The sequence below is a fragment of the Papaver somniferum genome, chromosome 10, assembly GCF_003573695.1.
Source record: "Papaver somniferum cultivar HN1 chromosome 10, ASM357369v1, whole genome shotgun sequence".
Classification (NCBI taxonomy): domain Eukaryota; kingdom Viridiplantae; phylum Streptophyta; class Magnoliopsida; order Ranunculales; family Papaveraceae; genus Papaver; species Papaver somniferum.
In genome coordinates, this window is record NC_039367.1 from 100,800,433 (window position 1) to 100,822,914 (window position 22,482).

Consider the following 22,482-nt stretch of genomic DNA (forward strand, 5'->3'; position numbering starts at 1 on the left):
ATTCTATGAACTAGCTATGCTTTTATTCTTTGTTCTTTTTACTGGTTTTTTGATGATATTTTCTTGTTTCATTCTTACCAGGTAAGGTGTGCTGTGCATGTTCTTGCGCTTGTTATCAAAGATGTTGTGCGGTTGTATCACAAGTCAATTGGCAGGATCAGATCAGTTATCAAGTTTGTTACCAGTTCTCCCTCTAGGTTGGCCAAATTCAAAGAATGTGCTGCTCTCGAGAAGATTGATTGTAAGAAGATGTTTTTCTTTGATTTGAAGACCAAGTGGAATGCTACGTATCTGATGCTTGAAGCTTCCATTCCATATGAAAAGGTCTTTAAGAGGTTAGAAAGAGAAGATAATAGCTTTCGTTCTAAGTATATTTTCAAAGAATCTGAAAGTGAAGCTTTACCTAATATTGATGATGATATTGTTTTAATTGATAATGAAGATTATTATCTTAGTTCATCTAGTGAATCTGAATGTGAAGGAGATGTATCCAAGAATAAGAATATTAACAAAAAGAAAAAAACCTTGTCATCATGCTCCATATGCTGCAGACTAGTCATATGCTCGGTGTCTTGTTAAGTGTTTAAAAATCTTCTTTGATGTTACTGTTAGGTTCTCAGCTTCAATTCAGGTTACTTCATATGAATTTCTATGGCAGTTGGCATTGATACATGAACAGTTGGTTCGTCTTAGAGCTATAGGAAACCGAGATCCTCATATTTCTAGGATGGAAGAAATAATGTTTAAAAAGTACAACACATATTGGAGGGGTTATGAAGATATGAACTATGTTCTGTATTTTGCTAAGTTGCTTGATCATCGAGAGAAAGAATCTGGTTTGAAATTCGATCTTGAATGTTTGTATGAGCAAGATGATATTAGGGTTATGACTGTTTTGAAAGCTGTGAAACAAGATATGGGAAGACTTTATGATGAGTACAACATCATGTATTCAAATGCCAACGCAGAGGAAGGTGACATCATTACTTACTGTTGATCGTCATTAGTTCATTACTTATATTGCTTATCTGCTTTTTATCATTATTACTTACTATTGATTGTTCCCATGTCTTAGGTACTGGCTCAACATTTACTGCTGGTGTTGATGACATAGTTGTTTGTATGTAAGAAGAGAACATTGAGGATATGCTTGAGTCGAGGAAGAAAAGGCGAAGAATGAATGTTCACAATACTCATCCAAAGTCAGAGCTCGAAAGGTATTTGCTTGATGACTGTGAAGTATCTACCATGGAGTTTGATATTCAGGCATGGTGGCAGCCTAATAGTACTAAGTATAAGGTACTATCACTTATGGCAAAGGATATTTTGGCAATACCAGTATCTTCTGTTGCTTCAGAATCTGCATTTAGTACCGGAAAGAGCATTCTTACTCCATGGAGAAGCTCGCTATCTGCCCGGACAGTTGAAGCACTTCTATGTACGCAAAGCTGGTTGCAGAAACCTATATCTCTTGATTTCCTATGTGACTATGTACCTGATGACAATTCCAACATTGAAGACGGTAATGGAATCTCTTCTCTTTTGACTTGAAATTTGAATGAATGTTATCTTCTTTTATCTGTTAGTTTCTATACCTTTGTCATAGTACTCACCTGCTGTAACAATAACAGCAACAATCATAATTGATATTCAGCCAAGTGTTTGTGTTCTTCTTTGCATTCTTGTTGTTTTTCTTCTTATTTATTAGTTTCTCTTATCTTATTTGTTGTTTTTCTTCTTTGCATTCTTGTTGCAGACATTTTGGGGAAGGATGAAGATTAAGGGGATGATTGGCTTGAGAGATGGATGAACTGCAGTCTTTTACTGGTATGCTACTTGAGAAATGAAGATCAAATGGATGAGTGGATGACTGCAGTCTTTTTCTTTTATTGGCAACTCTTCATGCTACTTGGTTTTTAACTTTGGTTTCATCAGACTTTGGTTAATCTTTAGATTTAAGACTTTGGTTAACTTGTTTGTGAACTTCAACTCTGTTTTTAATCTGTAGACTATGGTTATCTTGTCAAGACTTAAGTATGGAATGTAGTATCATTTTATTAAGAAGTTCAAAATTTCATAATGTATTTATGTACAGGTGCAGGGTATAGGTGAAAACCGAACCGAACTGAACCGTAACAAAATAGTATCGGTGCGGTTAAAAACCGAACCGAATACTAAACAGTTCGGCTACAGTTTTAATTGTGATAACCGCAACGAACACGGTTAGGTGAACGGTTTTACCTATAACCGCGCCGCACCGAACCGTGTGCAGCCTTAGTGGTAACCGCTTCAATTCCCACCAATTGTAGGGTTCTGTATCAGCAGAAGTTTTGTTAGCATCGCTTGCGGGACGATACAATAAAAGGAAATAAATAAAGCATCATTTAGTAGAGGTTTAAGACGTACTATATACATTTGTGATTTTCCTTGAACAAAAAATATCTAAATGCAATAAACACGCATTAATATTACAAACAAATGACTGTAACAATCTATATATCCATAGAATTGATAAACTTATCCGAAACAAGAACAACTCTCTCATGAGTTTTAATAAACATACCTGAAATAACAACAATTGTCTCATGAGTTCTTTTCGGATATATCCTTCAAAGTCATAACCTCTAGGCTCTTGGAAATCAGTTTCAAATCTCTTGTCTAAGCATCAGTTTCCGCCAACACAAAAGAAATTATCACTGTCATCCTCCGATACATCATCATCGATATTACCCATCCCTTACTAATTAGCATACATAGTTCTATGACACAGTGGATGCTCAGCAACATCACAGTCTGACTCATCATTAGTATCTTCAGAATATGAAAGCCCATTCGTAAATTTTCACGAGTTCCAAGAGCACGGTAAAGTAAAAAATGATAAATTAATTCTCAAGTTAGACAGTTAACCAAAGATACAAAATACTATATTTGGTATATATTACATCGAAGAAGTGGAGATTCTTAATTTCCATCCTTCTCCTCCACTCCCCACATGTGAGTGTGTAGTTGGTAAATGACGCCAGGAGAGATCACATACTATTACTATGCTGGTATAATTTAACTGACAATCCAAAACTGCAAGAAAACAATATCGGGAAAGACACCTAGTGTGTGGAAACCCTAAGAGCTTCTCCAATGGAATGTATGTGAGGGGAAAAGTCTTAATCCACATAGGATACACAGCCATATTTCAAAAAAATCATCTCCAACCCATTGATGTGGGGATGAGGTGGCAAAAGAAAAGTTAGACATCCTCTAGATGAACCTCTAGATTTAGACATTCACTTAGAGGATGTCTTCCTATCCTAGTCACATTTTTACTAATAAAAATCAATGAGAACAATAACTGAAATTTTTTAACCAATTATATACCTACAAATAAGTAAAGAAAGATGAATCAATCTAATGGGTTGGAGATAAAATTTATTTTTTCCTAATGTTTAGGATTTTATACCTAGAGGATGTCTTAAAAGTGATGCCACGTATGAAACATCCACACTCACCATTGGAGAAGCTCTAATGATGGTTTCCGATACGACCAAATCCAGTTTACACATCATTTACTATGGCCTTGTTTGATAAAATTTATGATTATCTAGATAATCATAAACTGGAAAATGAATTTGATATAATCATTTTTAAAATAAATTTTTCAAAAAACTTTTTTTAGATAATTGATTATCTTAGAATCATTATCTCAAAAAGGAGAGGAAAGAACAATGATCTACGATGTTTTTTTAGTCATATGTTTTTTTTTTGTCTCTCTCTTAATAGTTTAGAGAAAATAAGAAGAAAAAAATTCAATTTGAGTTCCTTAGAAAAAATAATTGATTACAATAAATTTTCAAAACAACTTTTTATTGTTTATGGAAATAATGGATTTTTTCAATTATGATTAAAATAAGTAATTATTATAATGGTAAGCAAACGCATATAAAATCCATTATAATCTGCGTAATGGATTATGGGCTGATAATCCATTAAAATAATGGTTACCAAAAAGCCCCATAATTACACGACATGTCTAATGTATAACATGATTTCCATTGAGCCCGATTACATGGATCCGGTTTTATAACAGGATGAATTACCCTCCTGAAGAATTTCGATCAAAGACACGCAATCAGGTATAACATACATCCAGAAATTTTTGCAAAAGATATTATTATATGGGAAACAATTAGTTTGCGGTATATATGCTCTTTGCTAAAAATAGTTAACAGTGTCATTAAGGCCTTTAGTTTCATTATTTTTCTTTTCACTTGACTGACAATTAATTATGATGGTGAATAATAACTATCATCATGCATTGCCAAAGCATCATATGATACAACTGTCATTTCACAAATCCTATAACAGGTTAATCCAAGTAATTCTTTCATCTTTATCCATTGGCTGTTGTGCGTAGAACTTTACTAATATGAAAAAAGATTTAAAACCATACCATCACATAAGGAGAACCCCAAAGTTTCATTTTGTAGTTAGAAGCCTGGGAATTTATAGTTACTCTACAATGATGTATTAAACATTGTATTCATGGAGAAGAAAAATATAAGCTCATTTTTTTTTTATCATGACTTAACTACAAACATTCAATTGACACAAATAAGATGAAAAATTCGATCCACATATGCAAGAGGAAAAAACTGTACAGTAAACAATTTGTTCTGGGAATAATTAAGGTTATAGAAAGGACCTGCTGGTAGTAATACAACCAAATGGTATTTGAAGAGGAATTAGTTGTATCCAACCCGAAGCCATTATCAATATTATATAAGTAGAGTATATTTAGTAACAACCTAGAAACCAATCACCGAATGTAGAAGAATAAACTTACCAATCAACAAAATAGCTACTACAAATACCCAGTGTACAAGATACACCACAACCCCTGCAAGCAGTAATAGCTTAGAAACTAATAAATTCTTTCGATGCCGCTATAATCAGTGGGCATGTAAGAAGATCAGAAATCTCAAGGTTAATGTAGGTGTAAATAATCCACAGATCCAGGTGGAGCAATCCTAGGTAGTAAGGCATCGACAACAGATGGAGTGTGAAGCACCAAATCATTTTACCTGGTCTAGGCGCGAGAAAAGAGACACCAATAGAACCCGTGAAGACAATACGTGTAAAAGTCAGAGGTGACGGAAGAGACATCCATCGAGTACAAGAGCAATAAATGCACTGACTAGGTAGTTAAGAAGATAAGGAGAATCTGGTCAAAGTAAGACCTGGCTAAGAACATCAAGGGCGACATCGTCTACACTCGCTAAGCAATCGATATCGGATGAGTGGACATCGGGAGAAGACATCACTAGGTTCGGCCCTACATCTCGGATGAGACATCACCAGCCACCCGAGAAGGACATCAAGGAAGATATACCGCGACACACACTGTAACTTGGATGTATTCGTTTGCAGCTATAAATAAAGAGCTATGTAGAGAGCTAGAGGACTAAGTAATCAGTGAGAGAGAAGAGAACACTAAGAGTTCGAGAGTGAGAATAGAGTGCTCGTTGGTGAGATATATACTTTGTAACCTTGAATTGAGTAATAAGATCATCCATTTACCACCGTGGACGTATGTAATTATACCGAACCACGTATATCTTGTGTTCTTGTGCATCTCTTGCTTGTTTACTTCAAGTGTGCGTGTGTTTATGTTTCTTGGATGTAAAAGTAGGATTTTACGCATCTACATTCTGGCGCCGACTAAGGGGACCGTGTAACATCATTTGATACCTTGCATCAAAACCATTAAAGAGAGATTCAAAAGCTCCTAAAACATCTTTGGATGTTAATTGACGCTAAGTGAAAGACTCTTGTGGTTATGAATTGATAGTTGAGTTTTTTAAAACTTTTTTTTTTCTTCAAATTTGGGTCTTCTACATTTGTTTTTATCTACTCTTTGTTAGGCTTGCAGAGTCTTCATTTCGAGTCGAAAAATTCTATCAATGGTATGAACTGTTTTGCTCTTGTTAAACAAAACCTTTGTTGCCTGTCGAACAAAAATATTCTTATCTTACGATGTTGAGTCAAAAAAACTTGTGATTGGGTTTGATATTTTCTTTACGTCAAAACCTTTGAAATAGTTAAGATTTCAGGTTTGAGTTATGGTCGATCGTGTTTCCTTATATGACTAAGATAAGTTGTTAGAAAACTTCGAAGCTCCCAAAAAGATCATCTTTGATGCTTGGTAGAAGCTAGAACGAAACTTCATCTCACTGGTCATATCTCGTTGTGGGTTAATTAAACACAACAGTAGCAGCGGCAAAATCAACTCAAAATCATTGAGTTAGGATTTTCCAAAGCTATGGCTAGAAAGGGTATGGTGAGTACTTCGATGATAGTCTCATCCTGATCCCATAACAAGAGCTTTATAGTGCCGTTAGAAAGCCAAAAGGTCGAGAAACCTTGTTTTGGCAACTTGTGTAGTTGAGACACCGGAAAAGCGATTGACGGAAGTCATCATTACAAACCCCGGACAAGAAAGAAATTTTACGATCAAGCGTACGGATGATTAATGTTTTCTGGCACAAAGAATGTTAGGAAAAATAGTGATTAATGCATGGGAAAAGTACTGAAAGCGACGTAGCAAAATAACATTTAAAAAAATCGTCTTATTACTCAAAATCACTTGGTTTGTTAAGTTCAACATGTTGAAGTAAAAAGGAATCGTACTTGTTTGAACTTTTTCCTTTTCAGAAATTCAAAACTGTTGTACTTCATCCTTAACCTTTTCGAAAGCAGTCCAAAGTGAGGTGTTGTTTATTTTGCTGACGTAGGTAGGGGAGGGCGAGCCGAAGAGTATCAATCATACCCGAGCTGATGGCAAGTACTTGCGGGACGGGAAGGACTCTGAGAAATCGAACTGTAGCAGGAACTAGCATGCAGGAAGGAGTAACGGACTCTTGACAACAAAACAGTCGACAACACCGGCAAGAAGAATCCCAGGTACCAAGTGGAGGCATGACAACTGTCAACGAGGAAGTCGACCTAGGCCGAGGCGATGATCTTTCCCCGAGAGGATTAAGGATCAACCCGAGCCAAATGAGACCAGAGGATATGATAGACAAAATGACTGCATCGGACACAGAGGACGACGAGTAGGGCTGTTCATGGTCGGTTTTGGTTCGGTTTCTAGCCAAACCAAAACCGAAACCAATACTATTGGTTTCTAAAAATCTAAACCAAACCAATCCATTAACCATTGGTTCGGTTTCCAAATGGTTCCAGTTGGTTTCGGTTTATCCCGGTGGTTTTTGGTTAACCAATAATTATGTCAAACCAAAAAAAAAATACACAAATTTACAGATAAAAAAATCGTAGTTGCCGATAGTATTAGTTTATACAAATTTACAGACAAAAAAATAAATAAATAAATATCAAGAATAGTTAAAGCTTACTCTAATTCTAGAGATCAAAAAAATATATATAATATATCTTAATTTAGTTATTGACAAATAAAAAAGAAGGAAGACGGGAAGAAAAAAGTCGAGTAGCAGCAGCTGTAGTTGGGGGTGGAGAAGGGAGGCGACTGAGAGAAGGAGAAAGAGAAAGAGGGAGAGTATCATAATGAAATATTAGATTTAGGGTTTGTATTTATCCTCTAATATCAATGGGTAGAATCTAATACTTGTAAATCGACGGTAGAAACTAAGCTTAAAAATTAATCGGTTTTCCAATGGTTTTTGGTTCGGTTTTAGAGGTCAAACCAAAACCAACACTATCGGTTTCCCACTTTCTACACCGTAACCAATCCATTAGTAAATGATTCGGTTTGGTTTCTTCCTAATTGGTCTGGTTTGGTCCGGTTCCAGCGGAAAACCGAAACCATGTTCAGCCCTAACGACGAGGAAGTGAAAATGATACGAGAGGACCGTAGACGAGCAAGGAAACGCGCGGAATATCGATTTACCTTGTAACAAGAATGCGAGAGGCTTAGACGGGTGCATCTAGAGATGGGCAATTCCACCAGAGACATCCCACCAGTAGCAACCGCTTCCCCAGTAGCTCCTCATGTGGCACCACCGGTTCCACCACCCAACATGGTAGGGAACCATGTAAATGGTCATTCCAGTCACGAGAGTACCGAACCGACATTGCTAGCAATTCTGGCCAACCAGAGAAGGCAGGAAGACATGATGAGGGAATTGCAGAGAAGAAATCTGGCACTAGATTATGAAAACTATCAACTTCGAAACCAGAGGTCTGGTTCACGAGGGTCATCAAGCCGAGGAGATTCCTGCAACCATACCCGATCAAGGCAAACCTGAACTCCACCCCTTTTCCGAGGGCGCATACCTGACCCTAACCGTACGATAAGCGGGTATGGTCCTCCAGAGAACTCTTCAACCGATGAGGAAGTGCATAACGGGAGACCCGAGGCGGCGACTGAGGCCAAACTCAAACAACTTGAGGAGATGGTCAAGAAATTGCTGGAGACGGCGAGGACGATAAGCTGGCAGAAGTGATTAACGAAGCACGTAAAACTCCATTCACCAAGGAGCTTGAACGAGCTCCGTTCCCTCCAAAGTATACACTCCCAACTTTTCCTTCCAGGTTCGATGGCACCGGCGACGCAGGAGAGCACATCAAAATGTATAACACGTTCCTATTACAATGGAAGAACAATGACGTGGTTATGTGCAAGTTTTTTCCGGCAAGTCTAGAAGGCGAGGCAAAGAACTGGTTCTATACTTTTCCCGATGAGTCCATTGGCAACTATGGCGTCCTAGTGGAAACATTTCTTGAAACCTATATGCATAACAGCATTACTCGCCCAAGGGTAAATAAGCTATTCACACTGGCACGAAGGTTCAGGGAGCCCTTAAGATCCCTAACGGATAGGTGGAGGAAGCTGTGTATCGATATCGGAAAGGTCCTGTCGATCAACAGATCTTCGGGTTTGAAAATTCATTAGGAAAATCCGACCCTATTTGGATAGCAATGTACACTGAGAAACCACAAACGTTAAGGGAAATGAGGAAGATGCAAGAGCACTACATCGCGTTGGAGGAGATACAAGAGGTGGCGCAGGATAGACGAGTATAAGAATCCAGTGCGGCGGTGGAGCCTGTCCCTTAGGGAGATCCAAAACGATCATAGAAAAGGCCGATGGCACCACAGCAAGTCTCAGGCAAGAAGGAATGGGTCGAGAAGGGAAAAAACCCTGTCACGAACCAAGAACTTACACGCCTCTAAACGCACCATTAGAATAAATACTCAAGGAAGTAGAAAAGATAAGCGACGTTAGATGCCCCAAGACTATGGGCATCTAATTTGACGAGACATGAAATCATCCCGAGTTCTGCCATTACCATCAGTACCGAGGCCACCCGACTAACAATTGTCGAAAGGTAAAAGATATCGTCTAGCATCTAATCCGATATGGGTACTTGCGACACTTTGTTAAGACAACGCTGACACCTACCCAACCCGACGTTCCTGTGTACCAAGTGAGGATCGATCGCGGAACTAAGTTCATTTGCAATACCATCTCGCACTCGGAAACTCAAGGGTTCAACTTAGGGATCAACATTACTTCTAGAATCCACAAGAGGGATCGAGCTGGAAAAGAGATCTTCAGTGTGGAAAAAACCTTACCTATGGAACCCTGGGTGATGCAGCCGATCACCTTCTCAGCAAAGGTTGTTCCCTCGAATGGCCAAGCACATGGAGATCCCCTAGTGATCACATTGCTCATCGAGGAATGTGGAGTCAAAATAATACTGATGGACAATGAGAGCTCATTTGAGGTCCTATTCTACGACACGTTTAAAAGAATGGAGTTGTCTGATGACATCTTAATCCCTTCAACTTATCGAATTTACGGCTTCAATGGTACAGTAACTGTACCAAAGGGAGAAGTCACTCTCAGAGTCTCGGATGGGGAGGGATACTTGGACACGCTTACCACCTTTTGTGTGATAGATGTCGTATCGCCTTATGAGGCGATCCTCGACAGACCTTGGATTTCAGGTATCAAAGGGGTGGCATCGGCATATCATCAAAAGTTAAGATTCTCATATTATCGAGGGATGGTGGAAGTGTTAGGCAACCCCCAAGCCGCGAGACAATGCATGCAGTTAGATATCCAGCAAAATGAAGAAAGACGATCAAGACAGCGCCGAGAAAAGAACAAATCCAAGGAGATTAAAGCAGGGGAAGAATTGGAGAAGGTGCTCTCACAAGCCATCACAGCTTACGAAAAAGGCGAGAAAGAGATCTTATAGCAATCAAAGGAGGCGACATCGGTTGAAGGGAAAACCGAGCATTCAAAGGAGCCAAAGCCCAATTTCTCGTCCTTAGAATCCACCCGTCAGCTTAACTTAGGAATTGAGGAAGAACCAAAGATGGTAAGAATTGGAACCCTGCTATCGGACGAACAGACAGAGAAGTTGATAACAATATCGAGGGAACACATGGATATATGCGTCTGGCAAATGCATGATATGGAGGGGATCAATCCAGAGGTATGCTCACATCATTTAAGGATAGATCCCAAATTCAAGCCGATCCGACAAAAGATGCGAAGGAAAGGTGGTACACCCAACAAATCTCTCCAACAAAATATGTATTAGGATGTAGGGCCTTTTGAGTATTTAAGTTTTTATCAACATAGTGCCGATCCCGGCAGTAATGTTGTGTTACCCAAATGTATACATCCTCTATACAGCAGTATTGCCAAAAGTATAACATTTAGTTTCAATGGGCACTGGGAAAGCAAAATGAAGCCTCTAGAGTCTGAAATAATTGAAAGGACAAAGAGGAAAACTTTTGGAACCAACTATACATATTTTTTGTTGTTTGATAAGTGCAAGAATCAACCATACATCTGCATCATACCGTAAAGACTCACCCCGGTTCACCAATAAACCTTTGAAGAACACATTCATAAACTTAAAGAAAATGAAATACCGGAGAATACTTCGGGCTCCGATTTTTTGTACCTTTGCATCCCCATGTACAAATGCCTGAACCTATATTATGATTTGTCGATAACCAATGATTTCATTATCTGACTAAAAAGATTACAACTGAAAGCACATAATCTTAGTAACACTTTTAGGAAATAATCCTAATACAGATACGTAAATTGATTATTCTTTTTCCATTTGAGCTTCCTATGAATTTGCGATAATGAATAACATATGTACTATTCATGTGAAGAAGAAGAATTAATAAATGACCACAAAGCATCGCTTACCATCTTAAAAAAAAACATCGCTTTCATTAATTCACACTTGCAAACTGAGCTAAAGTCAGTGTGAATCCAAATATAATATCACAAAGGTAAAGTAATATTAAGCTCTTTATCCCAGCTTTTCAAAAGTGAGAAAAGCTAATGCAGTTGATAATAGTACGATCCTTAGATTCCTATATATACAGTAATTCTACGCTAATAAACTTGCATTCCTTTAAACTCTCTACTTTTGCCAAAGTTTTTCTATTGATGATCAAGAAAGTTACATCTTGAAGTTGGTATGTGTAGAATTAAATTTGTATTTCTTTCAACTGTTTTTAAAATGACCGTCACTGGCTAAAGTAAATTGAGTACAAATTACTTGACTCTAATTCTTAATTCATAATGTATTTTCCTTAAAGAAGAACAATATTAGCGCGAACACAAAATGGAAAATAATGGAGACCTCCAATATAAATATATTCAGTACCTGTCTTGCTAGCTATTTTGTCGATTTTTCCATGTATAAATTGTTCCTCCAACAATACTTTTTCTGATGCAGCTAGCTCAAACAGTGAGCTTTCTTCTGATTTTGCAAGTTGTACTTCATCTTCTAATATTATCAAACAGTGAGCGAAGTTAATAAGTATTACTATCTCAAACTTGGTAACTTATCAATAGACACAGTAACCTAATCTTCAAATTTCTTACAAACCAAAGGAATACAATTTGCATATATCTTTCAAATCTCCGGTTCAAGAAAATAAAGAAACAAATATTACCTCACTCCGGAGCAAAACCAACTTCTTTTATTGATCTATGGAGAATTTACAACAGATTTTGTTCCAACTGTTTTTAAGCAAGCGCTAGATTTAAGAAATTAGCCCACACATTTTACAATTCACCTAAATTTCAAAAAAAATGGAAAATGAAAGAACCTTAAAAGTTTGCCGAGCTTGAGGCTATAGTACTCGAAGAACTTATTGAAGCTGCTTTATTCCTATGAGTCATTCATAAACAAAATGAAAGTTCAATTTTCATAGGATTAATTGGAGCGAAATACAAATAATTAAATAGAAGATACAAAGTAATTCTGTTTTCATCAAATTACCAATAGCTACAGAGGAAGAAGACGATCTATCATGAAAACCCAGTCTTGCTCTCTTCAACCTGATCTAAATGAACCACTAACGAATTTTGAGAGAAACAAAACATGGACCCTAGAAATCAAATGACAAACAAATTACGGCGGAAAGACAGATGTAGTACAAAAGGAAAAACAAAAAATAGAAATTCTAGAGAGATTAAAAAGATGAGATGAGATTGATTACCTGCAATTAGGAAGGTCTTGGGTAAATCACATTTTGCAGGGGCTGATGATTATGGAGAGTAAAGATTTGCTTAGAATTTGTAAGGTTTCAGTGAGGTTGTTCTTCCTTTGATAGTGTTTTCCAAAATGAGAAAAAAGTCTGCTCGAATCGTTTTGGGTGAAAAGTGATCTTTTGAGATTCTTCTTCTTTAATGTGATTGTGTGTAAGACGGTGTGTTTTAATTGTGTAATTGCTGATCTTTTGAGATTCTTCTTGGGTTTGGAAGAAAGATGAATGAACTTAACAATTTGGAAAGGTCTGCTGATTTTGACGTTTCGTTTCAGTAGGCAGTAAATGAGAAATTGAATGGAAATGAAGAGAAGGTCAGCCCTAATATCTACGCCGCACGTGCGAGTAGTAGGGTGTGGTCCGGAGAACCACAACCATAGATTTATCTTTTTGAGGAGAAATCCAGACCGACACTAACACAGATAATCTTAGCCAAACTGTGTTTTTACTCCTGTTGATATCTATCTATTCTATTCTATGTTCTATCTATCTTTTTGATATTACTCGCCCTTTGGTTTTCGTTTTGATGCATTTTAAATTCTGATTTCCCCAATACATATGTTCTACAATGTTTCGTAGTCGTACCAACTTTACACAAAAGTGTATTATCTAATGTTATTGAGAATCAAGATATTGGAATAGTTTCTTATTGGTTTACTATAATTAGGTGAGTGAACCTATATGAATCGATTTCAAGTTGAAATCGATTCATTCCTGATTTGATTTAGTTTCTTCTTCCATTATTAGCTAATAGTTGTGCATCAGAAATGGTTTTCTATATTATAAGGGACAATGGTGTTTTCCTACATCGACGGTCGTCTACAGTTGGGACACATAAAGAGCGGTCCAGATCGATCAGTTATTGTAGTATGGGATATACAATTTAGGGATAATGGTGCTTTACTACATCGACGACTCCCTATAGTTTAGACACATAAAGAACCGTCCAGATCGAGAATCTTTTTTGGTTTAGGATATTCAATTTTGACAAATAATATACAATTAATTGTAATTTAATGGACGGTTACGGGTTAGGCAATTTATGAAAAATGTTAACAAATATATTTTTTTCCTAAAATAATTTTTTTTTCTTTGTGTTAATGATGGATCCCTAAATATCATCGTCAAGAGAAAATATATATTTTTCCTTTGTGTTAATGATGATCCCTAAATATCATCTTCCAGGGGTTATTCAGTTTCAATACCAAAACCGTTACATATTACCATTTGAAAACCACTCTCAAATCATCTTCGAGGGGTTAATATTCAATTTCAATATCAAATTTAATTTCAATACCAAAGCCGTTACAAATTACCATTTGATAGCGACAATCATTCAAACCCTAAGCCCAGATTTCCAGAATTTACTCCTAAAAATCTTTTAGGCTTTCAATGGTGTTTTCCTACATCGACGGTCGTCTACAGTTGGGACACATAAAGAGCGGTCCAGATCGATCAGTTATTGTAGTTTGGGATATACAATTTAGGGACAATGGTGCTTTACTACATCGACGACTCTCTATAGTTTGGACACATAAAGAACGGTCCAGATCGAGAAACTATTTTGGTTTCAGGATATTATAATATACAATTAATATACAATTGTATATACAAATAATATACAATTAATTGTCATTTAATGGACGGTTACGGTTTAGGCAATTTATGAAAAATGTTAACAAATAATTTTTTTTTCCTTTGTGTTAACGATGGATCCCTAAATATCATCGTCAAGAGAAAATATATTTTTTTTCCTTTGCGTTAATGATGATCCCTAAATATCATCTTCCAGGGGTTAGTATTCATTTTCAATATCAAATTCAATTTCAATACCAAAACCGTTAAAGATTACCATTTGAAAATCACTCTCAAATCATCTTCCAGGGGTTAATATTCAATTTCAATATCAAATTTAATTTCAATACCAAAGTCGTTACAAATTACCATTTGATAGCGATAATCATTCAAACCCTAAGCCCAGATTTCCAGAATTTACACCTAAAAATCTTTTAAGCTTTCAGTGGTGTTTTCCTACATCGACGGTCGTCTACATTTGGGACACATAAAGAGCGGTCTAGATCGATCAGTTATTGTAGTTTGGGATATACAATTTAGGGACATTGGTGCTTTATTACATCGACGACTCTCTATAATTTGGACACATAAAGAACGGTCCAGATCGAGAAGCTATTTTGGTTTAGGATATTCAATTTTGACAAATAATATACAATTAATTGTCATTTAATGGTCGGTTACGGTTTAGGCAATTTATGAAAAATGTTAACAAGTATATATTTTTTTCCTAAAATAAATTTTTTTCCTTTGTGTTAATGATGGATCCCTAAATATCATCGTCAAGAGAAAATATATTTTTTTCCTTTGTGTTAATGATGATCCCTAAATATCATCTTCTAGGGGTTAATATTCATTTTCAATATCAAATTCAATTTCAATACCAAAACCGTTACAGATTACCATTTGAAAACCACTCTCAAATCATCTTCCAGGGGTTAATATTCAATTTCAATATCAAATTTAATTTCAATACCAAAGTCGTTACAAATTACCATTTGATAGCGATAATCATTCAAACCCTAAGCCTAGATTTCCAGAATTTACTCCTAAAAATCTTTTAGGCTTCAATGGTGTTTTCCTACATCGACGGTCGTCTACAGTTGTGACACATAAAGAGCGGTCCAGATCGATCAGTTATTGTAGTTTGGATTATACAATTTAGGGACAATGGTGCTTTACTGCATCGACGACTCTCTATAGTTTGGACACATAAAGAACGGTCCAGATCGAGAAGCTATTTTGGTTAGGATATTCAATTTTGACAAATAATATACAATTAATTGTCATTTAATGGACGGTTACGGTTTAGGCAATTTATGAAAAATGTTAACAAATAAATTTTTTTCCTTTGTGTTAATGATGGGTCCTTAAATATCATCGTCAAGAGAAAATATATTTTTTTCCTTTGTGTTAATGATGATCCCTAAATATCATCTTCCAGGGGTTAATATTCATTTTCAATATCAAATTCAATTTCAATACCAAAACCGTTACAGATTACCATTTGAAAATCACTCTCAAATCATCTTCCAGGGGTTAATATTCAATTTCAATATAAAATTTAATTTCAATACCAAAGCCGTTAAAAATTACCATTTGATAGCGATAATCATTCAAACCCTAAGCCTAGATTTCCAGAATTTACTCCTAAAAATATTTTAGGCTTTCAATGGTGTTTTCCTACATCGACGGTCGTCTACAGTTGGGACACATAAAGAGCGGTCCAGATTGATCAATTATTGTAGTCTGGGATATACAATTCAGGGACATTGGTGCTTTATTACATCGACGACTCTCTATAGTTTGGACACATAAAGAACGGTCCAGATCGAGAAGCTATTTTGGTTTAGGATATTCAATTTTGACAAATATTATACAATTAATTGTCATTTAATGGACGGTTACGGTTTAGGCAATTTATGAAAAATGTTAACAAATATATTTTTTTCCTAAAATAATTTTTTTTTCTTTGTGTTAATGATGGATCCCTAAATATCATCGTCAAGAGGAAATATATTTTTTTCCTTTGTGTTAATGATGATCCCTAAATATCATATTTCAGGGGTTATTATTCATTTTCAATATCAAATTCAATTTCAATACCAAAACCGTTACAGATTACCATTTGAAAATCACTCTCAAATCATCTTCCAGGGGTTAATATTCAATTTCAATATCAAATTTAATTTCAATACCAAAGTCGTTACAAATTACCATTTGATAGCGATAATCATTCAAACCTTAAGCCTAGATTTCCAGAATTTACTCCTAAAAATCTTTTAGGCTTTCAATGGTGTTTTCTTACATCGACGGTCGTCTACAGTTGTGACACATAAAGAGCGGTCCAGATCGGTCAGTTATTATAGTTTGGGTTATACAATTTAGGGACAACGGTGCTTTACTACATCGACGACTCTCTATAGTTTGGACACATAAAGAACGATCCAGATCGAGAAGCTATTTTGGTTTAGGATATTCAATTTTGACAAATAATATACAATTAATTGTCATTTAATGGACGGTTACGGTTTAGGCAATTTATGAAAAATGTTAACAAATATATTTTTTTCCTAAAATAAATTTTTTTTCCTTTGTGTTAATGATGGATCCCTAAATATCATCGTCAAGAGAAAATATATTTTTTTCCTTTGTGTTAATGATGATCCCTAAATATCATATTCCAGGGGTTAATATTCATTTTCCATATCAAATTCAATTTCAATACCAAAACCGTTACAGATTACCATTTGAAAATCACTCTCAAATCATCTTCCAGGGGTTAATATTCAATTTCAATATCAAATTTAATTTCAATACCAAAGCCGTTACAAATTACCATTTGATAGCGATAATCATTCAAACCCTAAGCCTAGATTTCCAGAATTTACACCTAAAAATCTTTTAGGCTTTCAATGGTGTTTTCCTACATCGACGGTCGTCTATAGTTGGGACACATAAAGGGCGGTCCAGATCGATCAGTTATTGTAGTTTGGGATATACAATTTAGGGATATTGGTGCTTTATTACATCGATGACTCTCTATAGTTTGGACACATAAAGAACGGTCCAGATCGAGAAGCTATTTTGGTTTAGGATATTCAATTTTGACAAATAATATACAATTAATTGTCATTTAATGGACGGTTACGGTTTAAGCAATTTATGAAAAATGTTAACAAATAAATTTTTTTCCTAAAATAAATTTGTTTCCATTGTGTTAATGATGGATCCCTAAATATCATCGTCAAGAGAAAATATATTTTTTTCCTTTGTGTTAATGATGATCCCTAAATATTATCTTCCAGGGGTTAATATTCATTTTTCAATATCAAATTCAATTTCAATACCAAAACCGTTACAGATTACCATTTGAAAACCACCATCAAATCATCTTCCAGGGGTTAATATTCAATTTCAATATCAAATTTAATTTCAATACCAAAGTCATTACAAATTACCATTTGATAGCGATAATCATTCAAACCCTAAGCCCATATTTCCAGAATTTACTCCTAAAAATCTTTTAGGCTTTCATGATACTAAGGGTTTAGCCTATATAAAGCTTACGATAATTTCCAAACTGTTCACATTCGTTTTGCAAGTCTAGAGAAAAATGAGAAAAGACCATGCCACTATTTTCTTTGGTGACCAGTAATCCTGCTGTTATACGTGTCCTGCTCAAAAACAGAAATAATGTATGTACAAGGTATCTGATTCAATTTGAAGTCATAGACCACAACGACGCTCCTGCTATATTTGGGGAATTTGACTCCATCGTTCAGATGATTATTGGTCGCCCAGATGATTATTGGCCGCCCAGATGGTTTTCCTGTCAAAGGTACATCCCTTAGCACACCTATCTGCATTGCTTTCTTTGCGCTCTAGCGAACTGTGTGTGATCGAGTTAATACGTCGTTTGTAAGATTAATGCGTCTGTTATTGGAACAAACACGGGAGAGGACCCAGTCATTGCGGCTTTCGGGAAGATTATAATTTTCAAGCTTGATTATTATATTGTCAAGTATTCCTTTAATGCAAATCCAAATGTTACCCAAAGCTTCATCGTCATGAATATCCATCTCATCACTTCAGAATTATTTAGGACTGCCACCATTGTTTCGTTTAACATATAGTTCTGATTGACGTCTGGCGAGAGCTAATGAGTCATTCAAGCATTTGAAATTTATGAGAAGGTTTAGCATTGGATGATAGAGCCTTGGGTGCGAGTTGCAGTAGAGTTTCTTATTTTAGATTAACACGTTGATGTAGTAAATGTTGAATAAACAACTTATTCTTCTGTGATGCATTTGTGTCGGCTCATCCTTGATAGTGCCATTTTAGATCTACAAGATGTTTGATAACAGTGGTAATCCCAAATTTAGTTGTGTTTTATTTTTTTTAAAATGTTCTGGGTTCCTCCTTGGATACTACTTGAAGTTGACATCCAGCTGCGAATAGCTATTATTTGCTAAATGTTGATTATCCTAAGGAGCCCACTAAATTAGTGCTTCCAGAACATTGAATTCTTAGATTAGAATCATTAGATACAGCATGCTGTGAATTTCATTGCAAATTGCAAATTGTCGTTTCCAACAAGAAAATCGATTCGGTAGGATCATAGAGTCGCTGAATTTTCGAACCCCCCAAAAGCATCCTTAATATTTGCGTTAAACCCCGACATAACATTTACGGAATCCTTTCATGTCCATGGCTCACTCAAGCGGTTGTGGATAAAAGAGTCATCACCGTGGTTACAAAATATCCAATATTTACTCGCGATAATTTTTAAACCTTTTATAAAATGAAAACAAGGTGAGAGCACTGCGTTGTACGGCGACTGACGCACTCTTTGAAATGTAGGGGTGAATTTTGAAATGGATATTTGCATTCTTAAACTATAAGAAGCCGTTATTTGAGTTCCCAATGTGGTAACATATATAAAAGTTCCTAATGGAAGCACTTTCACGCAAATTATGATTTTGCAACAGATCTAGGAATGCAAAATGTGTCTGACCATACTAGTAGTGAATAATACATGTGGTGCATGAAAAACACGGTTGTATGCTGAAAAATACAACGCCAAAATGGTTAGTGTTTTAAATGTGGGGTTGTCATTAAATGGATGGAGTACCGTCATTTGCACCCATATAACTATTACAGACTCCCGATATTTACTACTCCCTCCCTCTGTACCTATTATATAGGCGGAATTTTGAATTTTCTTTGTATCAATAGATAGGAGGAGTCCTATTTTCAAGATGAATTTTCCCACAAATACCTTTATTTATTGTACATAGAAAATTGTGTTAGTAATAAGACAAAGGGTAAAACAAGTAAAAACATGAAAAATGATGAATTCAAGGTAAATTTCTTAATCTAAGAGAATTGGTCTCTCTGACTATATATGTGGTACGAAGGGAGTACCATATATATAGGCGGAGTTGTAGATTTTGGTTGTCCCATTAGATATGCGCTCCAATTTCAAGATGAGTTTTTACACATTTTACTCTTATTTAATATACATTGATATCACCATAAGTGAGAGAATATTTCTAGCATTGGAAATATGATAAGAGCAAAATAGGAAAGATAATGGATATTTATGAAACCAAAAAAAAAATATTAATCTTAGAGATTGTGCATTTTCCGCCTATATATGTGGTACGGAGGGAGTAAATGTAAAAATAGTAAAAGTAAAATGGTTCCTTAGAGAAGGGAGTTGAAGGAGGGTATGACCTGCAATTGGACTAATTTGAAAAGACAAAATCTCAATACTAAAAGGTAATTACTTTTCTTAGCTTTAACTGAATCTTATAACCAGCAAATATTTTCCTTATGTAAAGCTGTACTGATAATTTTTCAGAGAGGTGTAGAATACCCAAAACTTGGAGAATTTTAAGCTTATATTCCGCTTTTACAAGAAGAACACAAATTCAACACCAGAACTCATAAGACAAGAAATTAACTATATGTAGGTTTTAAATCCAAAACGCTAGCAAATGGATATATTTCCTAACTTCAATACATATTATATGATCGTTACAACTTTCAGAGTAGTAGAATATAAGATGAGAACGATGAGGAATATCCACTAATATATCCTGAGTTTTAGTAAATAAAATATCTAGATTTCAAACCTATTATATTAATGGATTAAATTGAAAAACGTGTGTACATAATCGGTAATTGAGATTAAGTTACATCCATTGAGACTCCCATTAACATTTAAAATAACGACAATCAACAACCCATGTCGTTATGGCACGGATCATACCCTAGTCTATATTATAAGGGACAATGGTGTTTTTCCCTTTGGACGAAGATCTACAGTTTGGACACATAAAGGACGACCCAGATTGAGATACATATTTAAATTATTCAATTACATTTATGGCATATAAAGAATGGTCCAGATTGAGCTACATATTAATCCACATTTTAGGCATATAAAGAAGGGTCCAGATTAATTCACGTATTAATTTTACTTAAGAAAATGAATTTAGATTTTTAATGTCATTTATTTGGGAGTTATTCCTTCCATTTAATGTCAATCCATTTTTTTTATTCTAAATTAACAACTCTATTCATCATTTGCACAACTCTATTCTCAAGGTATGATTCTCTGTTGTTTTGGTTGATTGAGATAATTTATGTTAGCATTTCTCTTTAATTTTTATTCCAATTAGACTTTGACTTCTTCGGGCCAAAATCAGAGGATTTACATGGAGTGAAAATAAATGACGACGAAAACGATGGTTCCATTGTTATGCACTTAACTTGGATCGGTAAATAACATTTTTTAACTCTATTTCTACTACTGTTAGAGAGTTCATACTCTTTGTTGGATTAGAGTCGTGTTCATGTTCGTATCAAATGGATTAAAGTTTCTTGGTTATGTACGTATGTTATTCTTCAAATTATTTGTATCATGTGATACTTGAAATTACATTTCTTCATATTTATAATTTTTTGATGGTTTACAAAGTGAGTATTTGTTTATCTTAAATTCTTCATGCATAAGACAATGAATTTAGATTTTAATGTCATTTATTTGGGAGTTATTCCTCCCATTTAATGTCAAACCGTTTCGTTTATTCTAAATTAATTTTCCTTAAGAAAATGAATTTAGATTTTTAATGTAATTTATTTGGGAGTTTTTCCTCACATTTAATGTCAACGTGTTTCTTTTATTCTAATTTAACAATTGTATTCATCCTTTGGACAACTCTATTCTCAAGGTATGATTCTCTGTTGTTTTGGTTGATTGAGATAATTTTTGTTAGCTTTTCTATTTAATTTTTGTTAGCTTTTCATCCTTTACACAACTCTATTCTCAAGGTATGATTCTCCGTTGCTTTGCTTGATTGAGATAATTTTTGTTAGCTTTTCTCTTTAATTTTTTGTTTAACATCAATGGATTCATTGTGCCTCGCGCCTAATATTTGTGTCATTTATGCAGTTTAATTTCTCTTTGTTACTTTTCATTAATATTGTATTTTGTTATCTCGATTTTGTTTTTTCATTTGCAGTCAAAAGATACTGATCAGATATGATTGCTATCTATTCATTTTATTCTTATGTTAGATTTTCTCTTTAATTTTTGTTAATTTTTATTAGCTTTTCATCATTTGCACAACTCTATTCTCAAGGTATGATTCTCTGTTGCTTTGCTTGATTGAGATAATTTTTGTTAGCTTTTCTCTTTAATTTTTTGTTTAATATCAACGGATTCATGGTGCTCGCGCCTAATATTTGTGTCATTTATGCAGCTTAATTTTGCATTTGTTACTTTTCATTAATATTATATTTTGTTATCTCAATTTATTTCGATTTTGTTTTTACATTTGCAGTCGAAAGATACTGGTCAGATATGATTCCTATCTATTCATTCTATTCTTATGTTAGGTTCTTTTTAATACCATACCATTTAATTTATATTTTTTTACATTAAATTTTTTATTTTTCTCTGGACAGGGAATTTTCCAATTATACTTTAACTTCTTCGGGCGAAAATCAGAAGATTTACATGGAATGAAAATAAATGACGAAGAAAATGATGGTTCCATTGTTATGCACTTAACTTGGGTCGGTAAATAACATTTTTTAACTGTATTGCTATTGTTGTTAAGTTCATACTCTTTGTTGGATTAGGGTCGTGTACATAAGAATAAAATGGATTAAAGTTTCTTGATTATGTATGTATGTTATTCTTCAAATTTTTTGTATCATGTGAAACTTGAAATTATATTTCTTCATATTTATAACCTTTTGATGGTTTACAAAGTGAGTATTTGTTTATCTTAAATTCTTCATACATAGTCAAATAATGGTTATATGCAGTTA

The 22,482-nt window shown here is 34.9% G+C and overlaps 1 long non-coding RNA gene across 3 annotated transcripts; it reads right to left on the reverse strand.

The window, feature by feature from the left end:
• Positions 1-10,773: 10,773 nt before the first annotated feature.
• LOC113317552 lies at positions 10,774-12,840 on the reverse strand. 3 transcript variants are annotated; one of them, XR_003343634.1, is made up of 5 exons: positions 12,517-12,840; positions 12,297-12,405; positions 11,968-12,185; positions 11,676-11,798; positions 10,774-10,982 (listed from the first exon to the last, which is right to left on the reverse strand). It is a non-coding gene; the product is annotated as an uncharacterized LOC113317552 (long non-coding RNA). The 3 variants fall into 3 exon arrangements; XR_003343633.1 differs by lacking the exon at positions 10,774-10,982 and having other exon boundaries at positions 11,434-11,798; positions 11,968-12,034; positions 12,124-12,185; XR_003343632.1 differs by lacking the exon at positions 10,774-10,982 and having other exon boundaries at positions 11,434-11,798.
• Positions 12,841-22,482: the final 9,642 nt, after the last annotated feature.